The 22,368-nt window shown below is 36.8% G+C and overlaps 1 protein-coding gene and 1 long non-coding RNA gene across 2 annotated transcripts in view; both read right to left on the bottom strand.

The window, feature by feature from the left end:
* LOC127869169 (ras-specific guanine nucleotide-releasing factor RalGPS2-like) overlaps positions 1–12,535 on the bottom strand; it is a 146,790-nt gene extending 134,255 nt beyond the window's left edge. Inside the window, exon 1 of the mRNA XM_052411500.1 lies at positions 12,409–12,535. The gene's annotated coding sequence lies outside the window, so the exon portion shown is untranslated. The remainder of the gene's footprint in view (positions 1–12,408) is intronic.
* Positions 12,536–14,731: 2,196 nt separating this feature from the next.
* LOC127869172 (uncharacterized) lies at positions 14,732–18,133 on the bottom strand. The gene is made up of 3 exons (XR_008044455.1): positions 18,062–18,133; positions 15,341–15,468; positions 14,732–14,964 (listed from the first exon to the last, which is right to left on the bottom strand). It is a non-coding gene; the product is annotated as an uncharacterized LOC127869172 (long non-coding RNA).
* Between the last annotated feature and the right edge of the window lie 4,235 nt (positions 18,134–22,368).

The following is a 22,368-nucleotide window of genomic DNA, read 5'->3' as shown; positions in this document are numbered from 1 at the left end:
TGAAGATCGGAAAATAAATGTGGCCTCAAGAATGTTAACAAGGTTTTACTATAGCCATATAAGGAAACATGCCCCGTCCCCTGGCGGCCATGTTTTTTGACCAACTGGCATCATTTTCGAACTCATCCAAGATATTATTGGGATGAATCTTCTGACCAAGTTTCATGAAGATTGGACAATAAATGTGGTCTCTAGAGTGTAAACAAGGCAAATGTTGACACCGCACAACGGACAACGCACAACGGACGACGGACAAAAAGATCACAAAAGCTCACCATGAGCACGTTGTGCTCAGGTGAGCTAATAAGGAAAACTGCCCTGATCCCTGGGGGCCATGTTTTTTCATTGATCTAGACTATTTTTGAACTTGTCCGAGATATCAATAAAACCAATGTTTTGACCAAGTTTCATGATAATTGGGCAAAAAATGTGACTTCTAGAGTGTTCACAAGGTTTCTCTATAGCCATAAAAGAAATACTGCCCCGCCCCCTGGCAGCCATGTTTTTCAACAGACTGGAACCATTTTTGAACTCAACCAACATTTCATTTAGACAAACATTTTGACAAAGTTACATGAAGATTGGGCATCAAATGTGACTTGACAGTGTTCACAAGGTTTTTCTTTTTTTTGACCTAGTGACCTAGTTTTTGACCCAGTTTCGAACTCAGTTGAGGTATCAATAAGATAAATGTTCTGACCAAATTTCATGAAGATCAGACAATAAATGTGGCCTCTAGAATGCTCACAAGGCGAAAGGTTGACAACGCACGACGGACGACGGACAAAAGGCGATCACAAAAGCGCATCATGAGCACGTTGTGCTTAGGTGAGCTAAAAAGCATAATCACTGTAGCTGTCAACAACATAATCTAAATTAATGTTAAATTCAGTCATCCATTTTTTAACTTTTGAGAGCTGCTGTTGGCGTGGCTATCTCCGTAGTTTTTGGAGCTTTTAAGTTTCTTCGCTGTCTTAGCGTCCTTGGACGCCGGCCTCTTCAGAAATTTGTCCATGATTGATGAACATTTTTGATCGTGCTGAGGGAAAGTAATCCACATCACTAAGACAAAAAAAAACAATCAAATCTACATACAGCATCCATGGGATCAACCTAGAGTCAACCAACTCTGCCAAATACCTTGGTGTAACAATCAGCCACAACCTTAACTGGGCAACCCATATAGACAACATCACCAAGAAAGCCAACTCAACCCTCCCTTTTCTCTGTCGAAACATCAAGCCAGGATCATCAGACTCCAAATCAAAAGCCAATATAACATAAATCCATCCAAGCCCTTTTCTGTCTTTTTTGGGAAAAAGTACCTAGCAAAATTGGGATTTTTCGAGTCGCGAAATCTTTCCAATTTGGAAGAATTTTCATCGACAAAAGCATTATTTGGGCAGGGGGTTTTCCAGTCAATTTGGATAAAAATCATATAAATTATGGTTATATATAATGTAGGTTGTTTAACAAATAAAATTGAGATATAGTCTAATAATCATACGTTATAAGACACTTCTTTAAAAAAAAAAAAAAAAAAATATTGGGATTTTATTTTGAGAATTGGGAAAAACATGCATATTTGGCATTAGGAATGGGTCCGTCTATCGGACCAGTGAGATAGGCAGAAAAAGGCCTGCCATCCCATCATAGAAAATGCATTGTCAGTCTGGTCTCCACACCAATCCAAACAGCTGGAGATGGTCCAACGCAGAGCAGCTAGCTTCGTTAAGAACGACTACTCCACTACAAGCAGCGTGTCTACCATGCTCTAGAACATGAACTGAAATACCTTACAACACAGGCGCAATGTATCAAGATGTACCATGCTGTACAAACTACAGAACAACCATGTGGATACCCCCCCTTGGAACATTTCTTCATCCTTCTAGAACCACCAACTGGGGTCACAACCAGCGCTTCAGACTGTTACCAGAGCAGCTTCTTTCCTGCCACCATCATCCTTTGGAATAGCCTCTCAAAGTGCATGATAGACCTGTCGACGCCTGAGACCATCACTGGCATCACACACATTCTAAACAAGATTCCTATTGTTTTTAACCTTGTAAATAGGGAGACACCTTTCGTCTTTTTAAAGTCCCACCTGTCTGCTGCATACTGTGGTAATTAGTGATGTGTAACACAGAACTGTAAGGTGTGATCCATTGGATGACGTAAGCGGAAAATAACGTGCAGTCGTCGCAGTTATCAGGTCGTTGTATCCTCTTCTATCCTGGTCAAGAGCGGTCCGTCCAGCCTTCCAGGTTGATATCAGCCGAACGCAACATCCAAAGTACAATAGTAAGTACTTTAATGGCGCTGCGAGCAATTGATTTTTGCAATTTTTGGTTCTTTTGAAGTTGCAAAAATTGAACTTTCCGCGGAAAATTGTCCGCCAACTTGGTTTGATTTTTTCTGTTTTTGTACTTCTTTATGTTGTACATAACAAATAATTGAGTATTATTTGTGTGCAAATTGCACACTATTAGCAAACTTTGATTGCATTTATTGGAATTGCATTATATTTTTGCATTTTGTGTCCGTTGGCTAAGCCGGTTTGATGTCTAGAAATAATTTGTGTTGTAAAAATCAGTGTTAGGTTTAAAATATACCATTTAAGAAGGTAGAAAATGGCTATTGAATGGTTACCGTTTATTTCCAAGTAATTGCTTTACGTTTATTATTCGTCAAGTTCATAATTGAAATAACGGCAAATACACTTACTACTATTGGCAATACTTTAATTTACTTACTTACAAATAAGTGTTTTATCGTATTTACGACAGTGTGATAGTTAGTGCTGTAATTATAAGTAGTTACACAATTTACATAGTAAGAAGATACACAGGTGATTTCAAGAACAAAATTTTGTGGATAGTGTGTTCTAACTATTAACACCTGCAGATTTTCTGTTTTAGGCATTTGTTATAGTTTAAATTACAAAGCACATCAAGGCCTCTACAGAGGTATTCAGACGGTGCTACAGCGTGCAGGATTTGTTAACGCGTGGGGGCGTGCAGTGACATTTGCTTCCTGTAGGACTTCATCCATCAGGATCAGATCAGTCTTTGCAGGATTAGTGCAGTCTACACAGGACCAGTGCAGTATACACAGGACCAGTGCAGTATACACAGGACCAGTGCAGTCTACACAGGACCAGTGCAGTCTACACAGGACCAGTGCAGTATACACAGGACCAGTGCAGTCTACACAGGATCAGTGCAGTCCACTAAGTCCGAGCAAGATGACAATCAAGTAATAGTTGTTGTTATTTCCAGCTATTTTGTTATAATAGCGGGAAAATGCCCCTTATAAATGAACCATCATAGTTTCCAGCTATTTTTTTTCAAGTAGCGGGATCTTGCCATGGTTCATATATTATTTCAAGCCTTAAACATGGCATCCAATGACCCCACTGCTCTGGCTGATTCGATTGACTTAGATACTGCTCCTGTTGAGCAATTGGTATCATTGCCTAGCGTCGGTAGTAAAACTGCAAATACCAAATCCAGCTACTATGCCCTTTTGGAATAATATGCAAAATAATATGCAACAATTCCCATACCCTAACATGTGGCCGTGGTTTCCTATGATACCCCCGGGTTGGATACAATCACCTACAAATACAAACAATGAGGTCTCTCAGCCTGTCTCGTCAGGACAGAGAGTCTCTGAACCTAATTACACTGCCAATTCCACAGCTGCGGGAAGGAATTCTTCCAGTAGATTTGGATTGGTAAACAATTTCAACTCTCGTCCATTAGGTCAATTGCAGAGATCTTTGTCATATGATGGTCAAAGTAACTGGCAAAAATTTTACACAAAATTTGACAGGTATGCAACTTTGAATGATTGGGACCCTCAGAAAATGAAAGAATACCTTTGTTTGAGTCTAACTGGTAAAGCCAGTGAGTTTTATGCATTGGTAACAGATAAACAAGATAACCTAAGCTTTGTCAATATAGTTGAGAAATTGGAGCGTCGTTATGGTGACAAGGAGTTACCAGAAACTGCTATGATAAAATTTTCCAATGCGACACAAACACATGATGAAACTATTGATGATTGGGCCGATAGGGTTCTCACATTAGCTACTAAGGCTTTCAGACATTTACCAGACAATTACATGAATGAACAAGTAGTCTTACGCTTATGTCTTGGTTTAAATGATAAGGAGGCAGGAGAAAGTGTAGTAAACATGCGGCCTAAATCAATAGAAGAAGCCTTTGATAAAGTTAAATGGGCTGTGCATACTCATGGTCTAATGTTTGGTAGATCTAAATCTATTTCCAAAAACACTTCTGAGGAATGTTTCAAGGTCCAATCTGTTGGAAATGAAAATCCCAAAGAATCCCGCATTGATAAATTGGAAATGAGAATGGATAGAATGGAGCAGAAAATGGACAAGATTGAGCAAAAACTTGATAAAATTATGGATAAATTATTCATTATTTCCATGCGAAAGGAAAGGTCTCAATCACCCATTTCTCGAGTAGTCCAGCTGAACTTGTTTGTTATACTTGCAACCGACGCGGACATATGTCAAGAGAATGTCCTCACTCCTGTAAGGTCAAGGTCGCCATCTCCAAGGAGAAGTTTGTCACCATCAAAACCCAAATGCTTCAATTGCAATCAAGAAGGTCATTTTCAAGCAGATTGTCCCAAATTTAAGCAGAAACCTAGCAAAGTCAAAAAGTTTGAATTTGAGTATTTAAACTCAAGTGGGTCGGAGTTGGAGGGCAAACTCCTGACCCAGGAATAATATGCCCATACTTGCCATCTGATTCAGGAAAAACATGCCAAAACTTGTTGTCTGATTTAAAACAAATATGCCAAAACTTGTCATCTGATTCAGGAATAACGTGCCTAAATTTGCCATCTGATTCAGGAATAACAGACCCAAATTTGTCCCTTGACCCAGAAATAATAACTGACCCAAATTTGCCATTTGACCCAGGAATCGAAATTTCAGGATGTCTGATGTTGATTCCCCGAAACAGGCTGGAAGGTGTTCACACTTGGTTTGTCGCTTCCAGGCCGTTCAAGGGTACGAGTCATTCCGGCATCAAAAACCTGTCGCCCGGATGACACACCGACAGTGTTCGATGAGGTGAATTTTCCTCCGCTTGTCGTTAAAAAGGAACCTGGAGAAAGCAGTTTGATGTCCTCGGGTTTCCAGAGTCCTGATAGACTGTTGGAAAATGAGTCCGCATGTTCCTTTCAATCATAGGAGGAAGTGCAACAGGAAGTCCAGAATCCTACTAGACTTTCAGAAAATGAGCCAGCACGTTCCATTCTATCCCAGGAGAAAGTGCAACAGGAAGTCTGCCCAAGAAAGGAGGCAGAAGACATGGATTGTGAGGAAGTGTCTCCGCAAGTACCACACTGGTGAGGAGGTCATCGTTATCAGCGATGGAGACGATGAAACTGATCAAGCATACGTTCGTCAAGGAGCACGGGATCGGGAAATTCGAACCCAAGTATTTACTGGGTCTTCGAATCGTTCCAGATACCCTGTGAGACGAGTGAACTTGAAAGGTACACCTATAGTTAAGCTTGAAAGGAAGCGATCACCGTCTGCTAATCCTGGTTTGAAGCAGAAATCCAATGTTCTGTCCCACTGTCCAAAAACGTGCCGTCGTCGCAGTTGTCTTCTAGAGTTCGCAGTGTCAGGTCGTTGTATCATCTTTTATCCTGGTCAAGAGAGGTCCATCCAGCCTTCCAGATTGATATCAGCTGAACGCAACATCCAAAGTACAATAGTATGTACTTAAATACGCACAGTTTTAACTTCATTGCGAGAATACTAAAGTTAGAGGGATGCAATTACTGAAGATGATGATGCGAATGTATTGTAGCAATGATAATGATAATCCATATAAACAGACTGCCAGAGCCTTTGATAATTTTTGCCATGGCGGCTCTGGCAGTCCATATGCACCCCTTCATAAACATGGGTGCAGTTCAGCGCAGAGAATCTGTGTGCTTCACTAAACAGACGTCGTTCGAGACAAATTGAAGAAAATAATGAATAAACTTCATAAACATGTTAAATTTACCTGAATGGCAACCTATGGATGTTATCCTTTGCGCGCACCCTATAAAAACACGACGATGTTTCAACACACTTTCCTCGCTGACATGTTTTATGTTTAAATTTGAAACAGTGTATTCTGTATCGAATAACACATCGTTGTTGACTTTGTAGGCTCCAACACATAACCTGACGTGCAAAATATTGGTGCAGGGCTCGACATTAAAGGTAGTCCGACTGTCCGGGACAACCAAATTGTTAGTCCGGACTAGTAAATAAAGAAAATTTGCTAGTCCAACGGGACAAGTGGTCATTATAATTGTATAACTTAGAAAAAATGCCTTTAAAGCCATTATTTTCTGTGGAGATATCACTCAACTTTTCCGAGTATATTTTGTATACGTTTAATCGTCGAAGTCCGAGATATTCCGATAGTTCCACGTGATACATGTACTACACTGTACTGTTCACAAGGGAAGCAACCCTTAACATATTTTTCTTTGCCAAGATAACAAGAATATTCTCCCTTGTAAAGAATATGCATTTTACGAAACCGGTACACACCGATCTTAGAGACAATTAACGTAGTGACGTCCTCTCTATGTATAGAATGATTTTGTTTTTTTTAAATATCAGTTAAGTACTGTACATATACATCACTTTTAACATTTTCTGTTTGATGTTGGCAACACACAAGTTTTTGTCAGGTATTATGGCTTTGTTTAAAAATCAATAATCTTGAGTTTTCCTGTTATTCTAGTCAGTTCTTTTCGTATTGAAATTGCCTACAATTATGTTTACATGTATTTTGAACGATTAAAGTCTTTATGATTTGAGCATTTTGTATTATTTCATTATTTTGCAAAGTACTAAGCAGAATAAGATATAATGGTCAGGACAAGTTGCTTTTTGGTCAGGACAAGTGAAATTATGGTCTACTTGTCCGACTGGACAAGTGGCTTCAAAAGTTACTGTTGAGCCCTGTGGTGTACTGCGACCTAACGAATATTGGGTTTATTTTCCAATATGGCGGATACAGCGTACGAAAGCAAAACTAAGTCAATAAAAAGCAATTATTTATTGTTTTAATGTAGTCAATATAAATTGCCGCCTAAGAGTCTTTTGATGATTTTTGCTTTGGCAGACTCTTGGTGCCAATAGTCCACTCTATCTTTTTAATAGCGAGAGTTTTCCTTCTTTGTCTTTATTGATGCGCAAGGAATTTGGTGCGCAACATTCAAGCCCCAATATCAGACAGTTAATATCAACGGATTGCAATAATATTTACATACCTGTGTAGATAATTCATTTCTCAATAATGTTCCGTAAGAATTATGTAATGACTCTTTCAATTGTGCACGCCTGACCAATTTAAATCAACACACTACTCACATTTTCAATTCCAATCGCTGTGCCCGCTGTATACGGCAGGTAGATTTTAATCGATAACGCAGCCTATTACACCGTAATGCCTTCTTCTGATTGGTTGATATTTAAATATTTCATAACATGGCGAGAGGTCAGTGATTGTATTGCGATTTAAGCAGAAGTTTAACTGAAATAAATTATGCCTTTCAGGGGTTTTTTTTACTAAGAAAGTGACGCCGATATTCGGCGTCTTCCCCTACCAGAATTTTTCCCCTTAAAATACAATTTCCCCACCAAAAATATCATTTTTCACCAAAATATAATATTTTCTCTCAAAGAAATGTTTATTTTTCCTTGGGGCATTCGACAATTATCCAATTTGCACCATGTACAACGAATTCGCGCTCTCTCTCTCCAGACAAACACACAACATCTGGGAATCCCAGTTATTCTAAATATAGCTCTTAAATAACGTCATGTAAACTGGGCAACTAATCGTAATAATCAGGTGACTATTTTACTGGATACCGGTCTTGCGCGAGAAGGGGGTTTCGTCAATTAATTACCGGAAACCAGTCGAATTTTCATCCGGGCTATGTGCAAGCCGAGGTATAAACGTGAAAACAGAAAAAAATGTCTCACAATTAGCGTTCTTACACAAACAAAATAAAACATTCGAACTCGGAAGATACTGAACGCATTGAGGCATTTTTTAAGAAAGAATCATCGAAAACCGTTATAACCCAGCAGGATTCCGAGGTAATCAACATCGAACATTGTGAAAGTGAAAGTAGACAATCGGCAGCTGCCGCTCCTTTCCCTTCCAATACTGTAGCAAATCAAGATCGTCAACCCATTCATCATGAAATTGAAATCACAAAATTGACATCGTCCCCCGGCCCCAGTACAAAAATATAGTTGAAAACATTTCCCATTATTAGATCTACACCTGCAACTTTATTAAGGACTTTGACTTTAATACCTGTTAAATGTGTTTAAGAACAAAAAGGACAGAGACAAGTCTCTTTTGATGAGTTATAGACATTGAAATGAACAGTTTTTATTTTTTCCCCTAATATCTCTCTTTCGCACTCTTTCTTTCCCCTTTCACCCAGCGTCCAGCGTCTTCCCCTTCCTCTAAAAAAAACCCCTGCCTTTTAACTTTAAATCGACGCTATTTGAGGTAAAAATGGACTAATTAACTAAAACTTTATGAGTTGGTAATGTTATTTTGCAATTTTAAGCATATTGATATAATAGTATTGTATTTATTTTTCGTTATGGTTTTTGCAGACCGGAGTTTCAGCGTTCAGATTTATTCTGAACGCGAATTATTTCAGCTAGTTTTAATGTACTCCTATAAATATGAGGTCGATTTACATCGACCTCATATCGTTTAACGTTATTTTGCAATAGCATCGTTCCGACATGAATTCATGTCGGAAGCTTTAACGGCATCTAATTCATATAAAAGCATAGAATAATCATGCAATAAATTATTAAACATAAAATATAAACATTATTTTACTAATTGCATTAGAAAAATGTTTATACAAACTTACAAGTAATGTTAGTCCAGACCTTAAAACACTACCACTGTTCAAATTCCATATTGTTGCCATATAGCACTGTGTAAATTGAAAGTTGCATAATGTTACCTCATTGGTCGGTTATAAATACATTGTTTCTCTATATATAGTATTCGATTTAGACGAAAATAATAATTTACGTGGAATGTCATATTAGTTTTCCATTAAACTTTGATCTTGCCGTGTGTGTTTATGGACGTTATTAATTATGTTATACTTATTTTTGTATTTCATTAAGAATTAGAACGTGTAGCCCTTTTTGTTAACGGTTTTTAGCAAACGATTCGCAGCTTAATAAGACACGGAAAATAGTTAAAGCGACACTTTCATTTAAAGGTTTAATGTGAACAATATTAAATGAAACCTTTTTTGGTATTAATATATTTTATTGACATGTTAAATTCGATACTTGTAAAGGTGTTTAGTCTTTAAAAAGATGTCGCTGATATTGTTAATTTCAATAACTGTTAATATTCTTAATGTTGTATAAGAAATTGAATAGTTTCACTGAGTTGTATTCCCGCCTAAAATCCGATATCGTAAAACGTGCAACGGTTAAGAATAAGGTCTGAATAAGTTTAGGTATTCAGATCTGAATATCAGCAGCTGTGCAAGTTGGGAAGCCCCGTTTTGGCTTTAACAACCGCAAGCGAAACAACATATTTTTTTAAGTCTTGCACTAAGACTCCATGATCACAAGTATAGGTCCCTGCTGTGGCGTATGACACCATAGTGTTATTTAGTATTGGTCGGCACAGTATCTGATCATAAAGAGACACAGGGGCAATAAAACCACAGATCTATCAATAAACAAGATTATTGAGATATCTTTTATTGAACACCGCGATAAAAATGCTCAAACCACGGACTCTAGATTACACGGATAAGAAACATGGCAACATTCTCAGAATCATCACTGCTATATGTGTAATTACCTAACAATTCGTCTAAAAATAATTTATATATTTGAGTTGAAGATGATGTACTGTTGTATAAGTCTGAATAAACTATCTGTCTGCCTGTCTAAATCTAAGCCGCCATCGTCCCAGTGAAAAAAAATCTGATTTTGAATAGTTGGACATGATGCCCTGATGTCAAAATACGAAATGACCCGCGTAACACCGACCGTGGTTTTCAAGAATCTTTAATAAATTGATAATTTAAGGTAAATAACATTTCATATAATTATACATAATTCCCTCGTTGATAATTAACAGCAAACGATGAATGTTTTTGACACCCATTTTATTTCAAGTATGCATGCAAAGCCGAATAAAATCGAGAGGGTCCGCTATATACGCTGTTTCATCATAAATTTATCACCCTTTCTGTGTTTTAAACAAGAGCTGAAATCGTTAATTTATTAAGATTTATTTATAATAAGCTTTATTGATATGTTTCGTGAACAAAATACCACAATATATTCCATAAAAAATATAATAATCATGGCAAAGGAAATTCAATGGCCGGTTTCTAAACAAAAGCATAATCGCCAAGACCGTAGCATCAGTTCAGTGCGTTAGAAACGCGCGCTACTTTCTTCCGCCTTCATTCCTTAATTACTTTCGTTTTTAAACAATTTTTTTTCTATCGTATACAGAATTCTATTCTCCTAAGCAAGATGTAATTTTTAAAACTGAACTCCAAATATAAACGCTACAAATTGGTATTAAGTACGAACATGTCAGCCGTAAATCTAGATTCTAAAACTCCAAAACGGTATAATATTTGCAAAAGTTAAAGTTATAACTCGCCGGGCTGTCGAAATCAGAAGAACGCTACAAATTGGTATTAAGAACGAACACGTCAACCGTAAATCTAGATTCTGAAACTCCAATACGGTATGATATTTGCAAAAGTTAAAGTTATAACTCGCCGGGCTGTCGAAATCAGAAGAAAAACTTAATATATGTTTATATATCTGTTTACTACGTAACGTAAGCTTTCTAATGATATATAATTTGTCAAAATCGGACGAGAAATGAAACTATAATTCAACAAAAGACGTGAGTGGGTACATCAAAATGTATAACCTCGGCGCTTCGCTGTACGCTAATTGTACAAGATCGATAGCCACAACACGGTAAAACACGCGGTGGTAAAACATAAAATTTCTTGTGTTTATCTCGCTATAAGTCCATAAATAACAACGGGAGTATACTAAAACGTATATTTTTTTGAAAGAGGAATTAATAAGCAACAAGATAACGTATAAACCAATAAAATCGGGTGAATAGTTTTTGCATAAGATTGAATTTACTACAGTAAGGGTCAAATACTCGATTCATCTCCTATCAATATACACTCCGTGATACAACTTGTAGTTTAAACACACACATATAGGTTTCATTTAATTATAAAGTCAGTGCTCCAGCTAGGCCTTAATCGAAGGGCGCCGCGCCCTGCCCTCCCGAACCTCCGCCCTGCCCCCCCGAACCTCCGCCCTGCCCCCCCCCCTCAAAAAAAAATAAAAAAATAATGATAATTCATAAATCTCTTATTACATTGTAATTAGTTTAATCCTCATTGTAGACATTATATTTGAATGGTTTGATAATAATGGGAATAATACAATTATTTATAACATATAAATTAACATGCAATAGAAAGCATTCCAGAAACACCCGCGCGCTCGAACGTGCCCTTTTCACAAAATACTGCGCGTCGAAAGTGCCCTTTTCACAAAATACTGCGCGTCGAAAGTGCCCTTTAGACAAAAAAGCCACCCTGCCCTTTTCAAATTCTAGCTGGAGCACTGAAAGTACAGAAAGCTAAAAAGTGATGTGGTTTGTTGTACAACAACAATTGGTTATGTGTAACCTATTCAAAAAATAATTTCGTTCAAGATAATTCAATGTAATTCTATAAACGACAAACACACTTCGTGTGTTGTGTATGTTTATTTTTAAAAATGTACATAAGTGGTTTAAAAGCACAATTTTTACACATTTAAGAGGTAATCGCTCACATTTATGTCTAATTAATGATAATTTTATGCATTAGCAAAGATTTAACGAGAAAAACTGAAGTTTAAGTTGAACTCAATTTGCTATTGGAAAACGACGGTAGCCGTTTAGACGTAAGCGGGGTAGCTTACGTCTAATTATTTGGACTAGTTTTAATGGTACCATTTGTATAAGTTTGTGGTTTAGACAGGTAAACGTTGATAAGATCTTGCAGTTTCAGTGTGCCTTAACTATTGCATTGTTGATTAAATTGTGCATCCATGGGCAAGAGCCAGCGCATTGCAACTATCAGCAAACCATTGGGTTATAGAGCTGAGAGTTGAATTATTGCAACTATGATAATGATTGACATTTCATGGAAAACACCTCTCACCGCTTATTTCACACGGAAATGCAAGTCAACACGCCGAAACCATGTAGTTTGCTTATTTGACGTCTATATACTTACAAAATAATTGCAGATGCGTTGCTGTCAGTTGTCAAATGCATATAACTTCAAAATTGATGTGTGTTTTTTTACAATTGAAAAAGACAACAATCGTCTGTGCACATAAATACGTGACGTCGTTAAAATTTGGGGCAGTTTAACTTCCACTGATATTTTACAAAGGGTTACGATGCAGTAGGTTTCCGGTGCACCGTGGTGGAGGGACGTGTTTAGTTTTTATGCACAGAGTGTTTTTAGCATTTTTAACAGTTTTAAACAGTTTTATCGATCCTATTTAGTTTTATAAGTGAATGTTCATTAGAATACTGTACATAGATACGTTTTATGTTCGAGTGAGCAGTTATTGCGAACAGAAAAAATACATAAACTCGGTTTTAAAGTGAAGCATCCCAGCAAACAATCTATATGGGACCCATATGGGTCCCATGTGGGCACCTATATGGGCCCCATGTGGGCTGCCAACATGGGACCCAGATGGGAAGTGCAACCGGGCTCCACATGGGTCCCATCTGGGCTGCCCCATGAAAGTATATGGGGCAGCCCAGATAGGACCCATGTGGAGCCCGGTTGCACTACCCATCTGGGTCCCATGTTGGCAGCCCACATGGGGCCCATATAGGTGCCCACATGGGACCCATATAGGTCCAACATGGGCATCCCTTTTACTCAATATGGGCTACATACAGGCAGCCCTTTTACTCAATATGGGCTACATACGGGTAGCCCTTTTACTCAATATGGGCTACATACGGGCAGCATTGTACTAAATATGGGCTACAAACTGGTAGCATTGTATTCAATATGGGTACACAGAGCCTGTAAAATTTTGGACAACGCATTAATGGAAATTCAGGTTATGTTAGAAATAATATGTAGGCTGCAAACATGAAATACTGTGTTCAAATTGAACATAAGACAAAAGATTCTTGTACATGTACTTCCAATTTCATTTTTTTAATGTTTTATCTATTTCTTCTTGCTGGAACAGAGCGATATCAAAGGGTTCAAGAGCTAAATAGCATTATCCTGCAAGAAATACAAGGTTTTTGTTAAACGACTTAAAAATTTATTAAAGTACTCTCAACTTTTGTTCACATAAAGTATTACACACATATACATGGATACATACATACATAGCAGGAGGATCCCAAGTTAAATATTCTACCAGAGAATTCTAAAATAATATGGTGATTCCTAACTTTTTGAATGTAACATCAGCAAAAATATTTTACATGAAGTTGCTAACGAAAACATGTTTCTATCTAATGTTCTATCCGCTTTTACATGAAGTTGCTTACAAACACATATTTCTATCTAATGTTCTATCCGCATGGAGTAATGAAACTCATAATCTATAAACCCAAACCAACAGTAAAACTATTTCATGGAACAATAAAGACATAACTTCAAACAATAAGACATTTTTCTATAACATTATATATGTTGACCAGTTATACAACTATAGAATTAAGGACTTCTATTATTTTGATAATAAATATATATTACATATACAGAATACCTTCAAGTATTTTCCTGATGTACTACACATTACTCAAAAGCATATAAAATCTTTAACCAATACAAATAATACACCATGTACTCAAAGAACATTTGTAGAAAACATACTTGCAAGACTAAACAAAATATTTTATATAGAGGATATTTGTTGGATCCGGTGGATTATCGATTTTAATTCACGAGTGATCATAGAAAATATATATTCTCTATGAACACGAGTTAATTAAAATCGATAATCCACCAAATCCAACAAATTTTCTTTTTATTTAATGCATTTTTCACCGTTTATATACATTGTTAAAGAGTTTAACTAAAGAATTTTGCAAGGATAATGACGTCATTTCGTCAAAAAATGACATCATTTCACAGTAAACAATGAAAATTATCGATAATTCTCACTGATAATTTTCACTGTTTGAACCAGTCTTAATTCACTGATATTTCTCTATAAACCACCGGAAAGCATTAAATAAAAACTAGAAATTAAAAACCCTGCAAAAAAATCCAAAACTCAAATAAATGGCAAATCCTTGTTCGAGAACAAGTCCATATTATTATCTTTGATATCTTCATACATTCTAGTGTATTTCATAATTGCACATGATATATATAGATATATGTCTTTTAAAACCTTCAAAAACTGGAATGCTGTTTCTTCTTTTGCTAAGGAATATATATCATTTCATTTCCAGATAAAAAAGATTGTATGCTTTCTTAGAAGATGAGCCTTAAAGGAATGGTTTAGGATCAATGGAGAAAGAACTGTCAATACATTTACAACATTGCTTAATATATTTGATAAAAAAGCTTGAACAATGCAGCAGTCCTAGAAAAGATGGATCGTAGCTTCATCACCAAGATGCTCTTCAAACTCATCCATTTGCTCAAGTGTTCCAATTGGTAGACTGATGTTCTCTGGCAGTTGCATTGGCTCGTCATCAGAAGCTGACCTAGCCAAGAGCCGCTGCAGCATCCACTTCATTTCCCTGTTCTCGTCTCTCATTGTTTCCAACACCGTTAAAATCTGTGTAACTGCATCTGAAGACAAGAGTAAAAAAAAACTTTACCTAAAATTATGTTGACAATAATATATATCACAGCTGGGTCTTATATAATTATAATATCGGATGTGTGCCGATATAACGGCGGCGGGCCCGATTTGTCCCAACAGCTGTTGTACGGCTCGGGCTGATTATAGCAACTTGCACCTAAATGCCCGTCAACGTCAATTTGTTTCTTTTATAAGTAGAAGTATGTATTATTATAGATCACTAAATGACTGTGTATTTTATATTTTTTCAGTTGGATTATCTGTTTACATTAATTATTTATGTAATTAACTATCATTTTATAAGCAGTAATTCCAAAACTGAAATTATTTTAAGGTTAAGTTTCAAGCACAAAAATTAGTTACTTTGTCCTATGAACTGGGAAGGCTCTTCAGCTGGACTTAATGGGAGTGACCGGCCTCTGTCATGCACTGCTGGACATTCCTTGTAAAGACGATGTTGGCAAACCAGGTGGTGGTGAATATTTTATTTTCTGAAATAAATGTGTACAATAAACATTACGAATTTAATTATTTCTTAATACACAGACTTTTTAAATATTCTGCAAATATGTGTTTAAATAATCATTAAAATTTGTCCACAGGCAGACAACCTTGGCTTGCGTGCAAGTAATGAAAGACATATACAAAAAAACATTATATTATACGTTTAAATTAATAATAATAGGAGGTTTTGGGGATTCCGATAATGACGTCACGTTTGCGCATGCTCAAATTTTGGCCGTCAAAACTGCGGCCATTCTGCTTTTGTTTGCATGTGATGAACCGCATCGTGATAAGGTTACAATCATATTCGCGACCCTTTTGAAGAACAAAAAATACTCAGAACTTGAAATTCTTTCAGATTAAATTGAATCCAATGAACGAACACAAATAAGGACGAAAACAAACAACAAATTGATTGAATTTATGTAATCAACATATAGAAACTGATTTGAACCTATTTGTCTGTAAAAACTTACCTTGTTACAGATTAAATAAATCCTCTATATAAATGTTAATGCTTTTATTTAATTGTTCACACCAGTTTTGACACTCTTTGTTTCAGCATTTCTAACCCAGTGTTTAATTGCCCCTTTGTTTATCACAAACCGATTATCTCGATATGATCGGATACTGTCCAGACATTTACTAAGAAAACAGTGTAATAAACCCAGGGACCTATACTTGTATGACTCTGTATGGGGTCTCTGCATAAACCACATGTGTCTGGTCATAAAACACAATTTATGATACCTCCATGTCATCTCTTAGCATATTAAGTCAAAAACTTTACAGTTGCTTTAATAAAATATTTGAACATATTTAAAAAATAGACATTTGTCCGAAATGGTTTAACAGCTAGGAACTATTAACTATATATATTAGCCAGTTTAAACATAACAATAAAGTGGTTAATAACTATACATTTAAAATATTTTACAAATTCATTGCTCCACAATTAACGTATTTAACGGGTACCTGCAAATGTAAACTCTGCTATAATGTGTAAAGATCGTGCGTTAATGCAGCAGTGTTCGAAACATCATCATGAAAACAAGCAATCGCGTTTGGTCATTATATACGGATATAAAATACTTGCGGAAAATAAATTAAATGTGTAGATTTATGGTATCATAAAATGCTAGATTTGTATCGCTCATTATCACTAGAGAAGGGTTTTCCAGGGCTCGAATTTAACTTTTTTTTCTCCTTGCAAAACATTGCGAGCAGCTTTAATACCAACTCGCAAAAACAAAAACTTTCTCGCAAATTTTGCTGGAAACATAATTTAATTTCGTTTTTTTTTATTCAACAGTTATTGTGAGTTAACTTTGCTTTATCTTTTGTATTGTTAAATCCATCTGTGGGCAAAAAGAAACTAGTTATTTTTCGCTTCGACGCCATGTCTGTTCAAGTTCAATGAACAGTACGTGTGAATTAGTTGACTGTTTAACATTTCGTTGTACCAATACGATCCTCGTATCTGTACTATAAGTATACTAGTCTATATTCAAGCTGCGCGCTTCCGCATATGGGTATGAGGACGTTCTATGACCTATGGTTTAGCGTTCAGGAAGTCGAACGCATTTAGCAATATAACTTTTTTTCACTATTTCTTTACTCGCAAAAAATTACTAGTGGCTTAAAACTTAACTCGCAATCGGTATTTTTCACTCGCATTTTGCGAGTGTGCGAGTGTTAATTTCGAGCCCTGTTTTCAATATACATGTACAAGCAAAGACAGTTCAATTTGCAAAATATGCAGGTGTTTTTTCAATTGGAATGCTTAAATTATGAATATTTTCATTCAATGTAAACGAAACGAAAATTCATTCAATGTAAAAGAAAATTAAAACTATATTTCAAAATTGAAATTTATTGAGCTATTTTAAGGCTTTGTTTTATGACTGATTTAATACACCCCTTACACTTAATTTCAATCTCTGATGAAAACTAACACTATCGCATCCACACCACTTATAATAATATTCAAATTATTATATGTTTTATAATTTTTGAAATATCATTTATTAAAGTCTTACTTAAAAAAGAATACGGGTATTTATAGTTTTGTTTTGTGAAATTGTAAGTATTAAGTCTTCCGACGACCTTTACTCTGATACAATATAATAGGCCGCGATTGAGAAGTTGACGGCCAATCTATTTTTAGTAACGGAAAACCCCTCTTGTGACGTCACACAAAAACCTCCTATATTATCAATGTATGAGATAAGTAAGATTCTCATGCATTAGCATGATTACTAATTTAGTGTTCCATTTTTTCAGACATGCGCCTGTCTGCTATAAATAGTTTGTATTGAATTTTAGGCAGAATCAAGTTGAATTAAGCAGTTTAACTAAGAGATTGATCTATGGCGACAAACGAACGTTACGACTTACGTCGCGAAAATACATGACAAAGGCAAAGCGATGAAGAAATCTAATAATTTGCAATTTAAATTATTAAACACACAGGCATTCATTGAAGTAACAGATAAATAAATGATGAGTGATCAGCAATATATATCTGATTTCAAAAGAAATATATAATTACGTGTATAATATCACAATTTAACAACTTACCGTTTCGAGTGTTTTTGTTTTGAATGTTTTCGCGAGGCGGAATTAACATCTGCGCATGCGCATATTATTTAAATTCTTTATTTTTCTGCGCGATTATTTAAATTGAAATTATCTCTTGAAAATAACTTCATATTAATCATAGTATATACATTATTTAAAACAAAGCCATATCAAAAACAGAATTTTCAAAAAAATGTGCGCCCGATAGCTGATTTTGTCCTTTGTTGGGCGGCCAAAATGGGACCCGTATGGGACCCATATGGGCTGCATATTATTTGCTTATGCATTGAGTTTATATTTTTGGGTAAAATATTAGCAGTTGAGATCAAATTTATCATACATACGTTTTAAGAAATTAGTTTTTAATCAAATAAATAAAAGTTTATATCTTTTTCCTGATAACTCAATAATATGGGACCTATATGGGACCCTTAAGGGCATTCCCATATGGGCTAACCCATATAGGTCCCAAATGACTCCCATTTGGGCTTACCCATATGGGCTTGCCCAGAAACAGCCCGGTAGCTGATTTTGTCCTTTGTTGGGCGGCACAAATGGGACCCATATGGGACCTATATGGACTGCATATTATTTGCTTATCCATTGATTTTCTATTTTTTGGTAAAATATTAGCAGTTTAGATCAAGTTAGTCCAGCATACGTTTTAAGAAATGAGTTTTTAATCAAATAAATACAAGTTTACATCTTTTTCGTGATAGCGCAATAATATGGGACCTATATGGGACCCGTATCGCCATTCCCACATGGGCAAGCCCATATAGCTCCCAAATGACTCCCATATGGGACCCGTATGGGACCCATATGGGCCGCATATTATTTGCTTATGCATTGATTTTCTATTTTTGGGTAGAATATTAGCAGTTTAGATCAAGTTAGTCCTACATACGTTTTAAGAAATGAGTTTTTAATCAAATAAATACAAGTTTACATATTTTTCCCGATAGCGCAATCATATGGGACCTATATGGGACCCTTGTGGGCATTCCCATATGGGCTAGCCCATATTGGTCCCAAATGACTCCCATATGGGCTTACCCATATGGGTTTGCCCAGAAACAGCCCATATGGGACCCATATGTGCAAGTTTGCTGGGATCGTGGCATGTCGTGTGGAACAAAGAAATTCGCCATTTTGATTTTTTTTGTGAACTCTTAATTTGTACATAATCATAGAGGACCATAGGATTTAATGTTTTAAATGTGTTTTGAATATATTTCATGAGTTTTTATGCAAAAAGAGTATATGATTTTATTACGAGCCCATAGTTACTCTTAAATGGTAAATTGTTCTGTCCTTGTAAATATCGTAAGTATCTTATCTGGTCACTTTTAGCTCTACCCACTCTCCATCATTATATTGCTACTTATCTACAGTCTACCCATCTACATGTATCAGATATTACTGCAGAAATGGTTGGTGGCCGGGCATTAGATGTACCCTCCATGCATATTAGACGGTCACAGAGAGGTCGAATCCAGAATGACGTATATATACCAGACTCGAAGCAGGTCACCAAACAGCGTTACAGAAGAAAGCTCTCGGTACAAGTAAGTCGCAGAAACCAATAAACGTACAAGACAAAGGCGGAACCTTTGTAATTGAAAAATTATCCTCTGCCGCCTAAGAACTTCTGAAAAGGGAAACTTATGACTACTACAATAAATCTGACACTTATACTATTCAAGAAATTAATAGCTCTACAACAGTTAAAGGTCTTAAAACAAAGGCCAATGTGGAACAGGCATTATCAGTAAAATAGAAATCTGGTGGCTGGCAGCTTTATAGAATTAATTTCTTCAACACAAACAACAAAATTGATGTAAATGGGTACAAGTATGAACTCTTGTTGAAGAAGACTTTCCTAAAATACGAGAAGTATTGAGAGATTTAGCATTAATTGATCAACTGAACCAACACATCTACAAAGCATTTTCTCCATGGATAATAATTGTAGCACATGTTCTGAACAAGTACTATTGCAGATCGAGACTGGATCACAAGGTGATGACACAAGCCCTAAAACAATGGCGGGAGCTCTGGTCCTGCCAGCACGCTTTGGGACTGGATCTGTTGACAGTCTCAACAGCATGGCGGGATGACTGGCAGATCGTTGGAAGAGGAAGAATCCTACGAGGAGGAAACAGAACTCTGCTGTCCGGTTTGTAAACAGGAAACTGCAGGTACAGAATGTGTTGTCTGCCTGTTTTGCGGAGACTGGTCTCACAAAGCATGTCTGAAAGGAATAGATAATAATGAAAATGAGTATATCTGCCACTACTGTAAATTCATGGAGTCTGAGAGAAAAGATGATCGTCTTAACCAGTCTGACTTCTCATTGAATGAGTTCATGGTCCATAATGTCACAGGTACTCCTAATCAGGATACATCACTTTTAAATGCTGATGATAGCATAATTTACTTTCAAAATGCACAATAAAATGAACCTCTTTTTCCAACAGAAGTGACCACACAGATAGTACGTCCAAACTGAATGAGACAGAAGAAACAGGAAGAGACAGTAGAAACCCTGATGTCACTACACCAGATATTCAAATAGTAACAGAACAACACGCCCCACCACAAGACATAGTTGCTGAACCAATGATAAGTAAACAATAATAATACCTGTATAGTCTCAGAAAGTAACACTTAAAGCCCTGCAATGACTTTTCCTCATATCAGAATCACTGAAATTGAACCAAACGAGGTATAAAGTAAAATAAACGAAAGTGTAAAAAATCATGGGCCACAGGAAAATGCAAACAAGGAGGTTACAAGGACATTCTTGGTAATCTCCAGAAAATCCTTGCAAATGAAAGTGAATGAAAATACCCTAGGTGTAAATGATGACACCCCATAAATTGGAAACATTGAAAACAGTTCGAACGCAGCCAAAGTAAACATTAAACCCAAGAAGCAAACTGCAAAAGCTAATCTTGAACAAGCTCAGCAACAACTTGCTTTATGCTAAGCTCGAATCCAAATGCTTGAAACTGAGAATATGGGACCTGCAGAACACAGTGGTATTATTAAGACATAACTCAAAGGACGGGGACCATAAACGAAATCCTGAATATTCACAAGCTCCAATAGCAACCAATATACAGAATGATGCGTCAGGCTATAATATCCCAGACAAAAGCGTAAACTTGTTAAATTCACATCAAAACATTATTCATAGACTGTATATAAACGACATCAAGCTACAACATCATCTGGGAACTCAGAATTTAAAGTTCCAGATACAAATACTTGAACTTCAAAAAGAATTAATCCAGTTTCGGTCGTCTGGAATACAGTCAAACATATTTTCCCAAATCAATGAACAGCATAATATGGCTCCACACATGTACGAGGCAGCACAGAATTCAGCCGGCCAGCAGTGGGTTCCTCAACCATATGTTCTGCAACCAGCTCCCTCAATAGTACCGCAGCATACAACACAGTATGTGCCACAACCGTTAATAGTACCGCAGCCTACAACACAGTATGTGCCACAACCGTCAATAGCACCGCAGCCGACAACACAGTATGTGCCACAACCTTCAATAGTATCGCAGCCTACAACACAGTATGTGCCACAACCGTCAATAGTACCGCAGCCTACAACACAGTATGTGCCACAACCGTCAATAGTATCGCAGCCTACAACACAGTATGTGCCACAACCGTCAATAGTTCCGCAGCCTACAACACAGTATGTGCCACACCCGTCCTTAATGTATCAAAAACCAGTAAGATACACCCAGCAATTAAATGTCACTCTACCAACAAAAGCACCTAGACAACATATAGAGAGACCCACACTCCCATTCCAACTTAGAGCCCACCAGGCGCAATCAATCCCATGGTTGATCAATGGTATACAACACACACAGCATCCTCTGGGTATGCAGATGCTACACAGAACTTGCTCCTTTCCACAGGGTCTGCATGGCGTAAACAATGGAATGCAGATAACACGAGTCGCTTCCGGAAATCGAATCTTCTATTCTATAACACAATGTTTAGATGCCACTTCTAGTTTGCAGCAAAAAACCCCTCCATGTACGCAACACCCAAACCTCATCGTTAGTATTCAGTCTCCAAACGCCGCTTTTGGTATGCAGCCGCACAATGTCACATCTAGTATACAGCCTACAAATGTTAACCTTGGGATGCAGCCTCAAATGGTCGCTTCTATTATGCAGTCTCCAGATGTCAACTCTGGTATGCAGCCTCCAAATGTCAATCCTAGTATTCAACCACCAAATGTCGCCTCTGGTATGCAGCCTCCAAATGTCAAC

This window comes from Dreissena polymorpha, chromosome 2, assembly GCF_020536995.1.
Source record: "Dreissena polymorpha isolate Duluth1 chromosome 2, UMN_Dpol_1.0, whole genome shotgun sequence".
NCBI lineage: Eukaryota > Metazoa > Mollusca > Bivalvia > Myida > Dreissenidae > Dreissena > Dreissena polymorpha.
The sequence above is the reverse complement of the archived record's forward strand: the minus strand, read 5'-3'. Positions and strand labels throughout refer to the sequence as shown.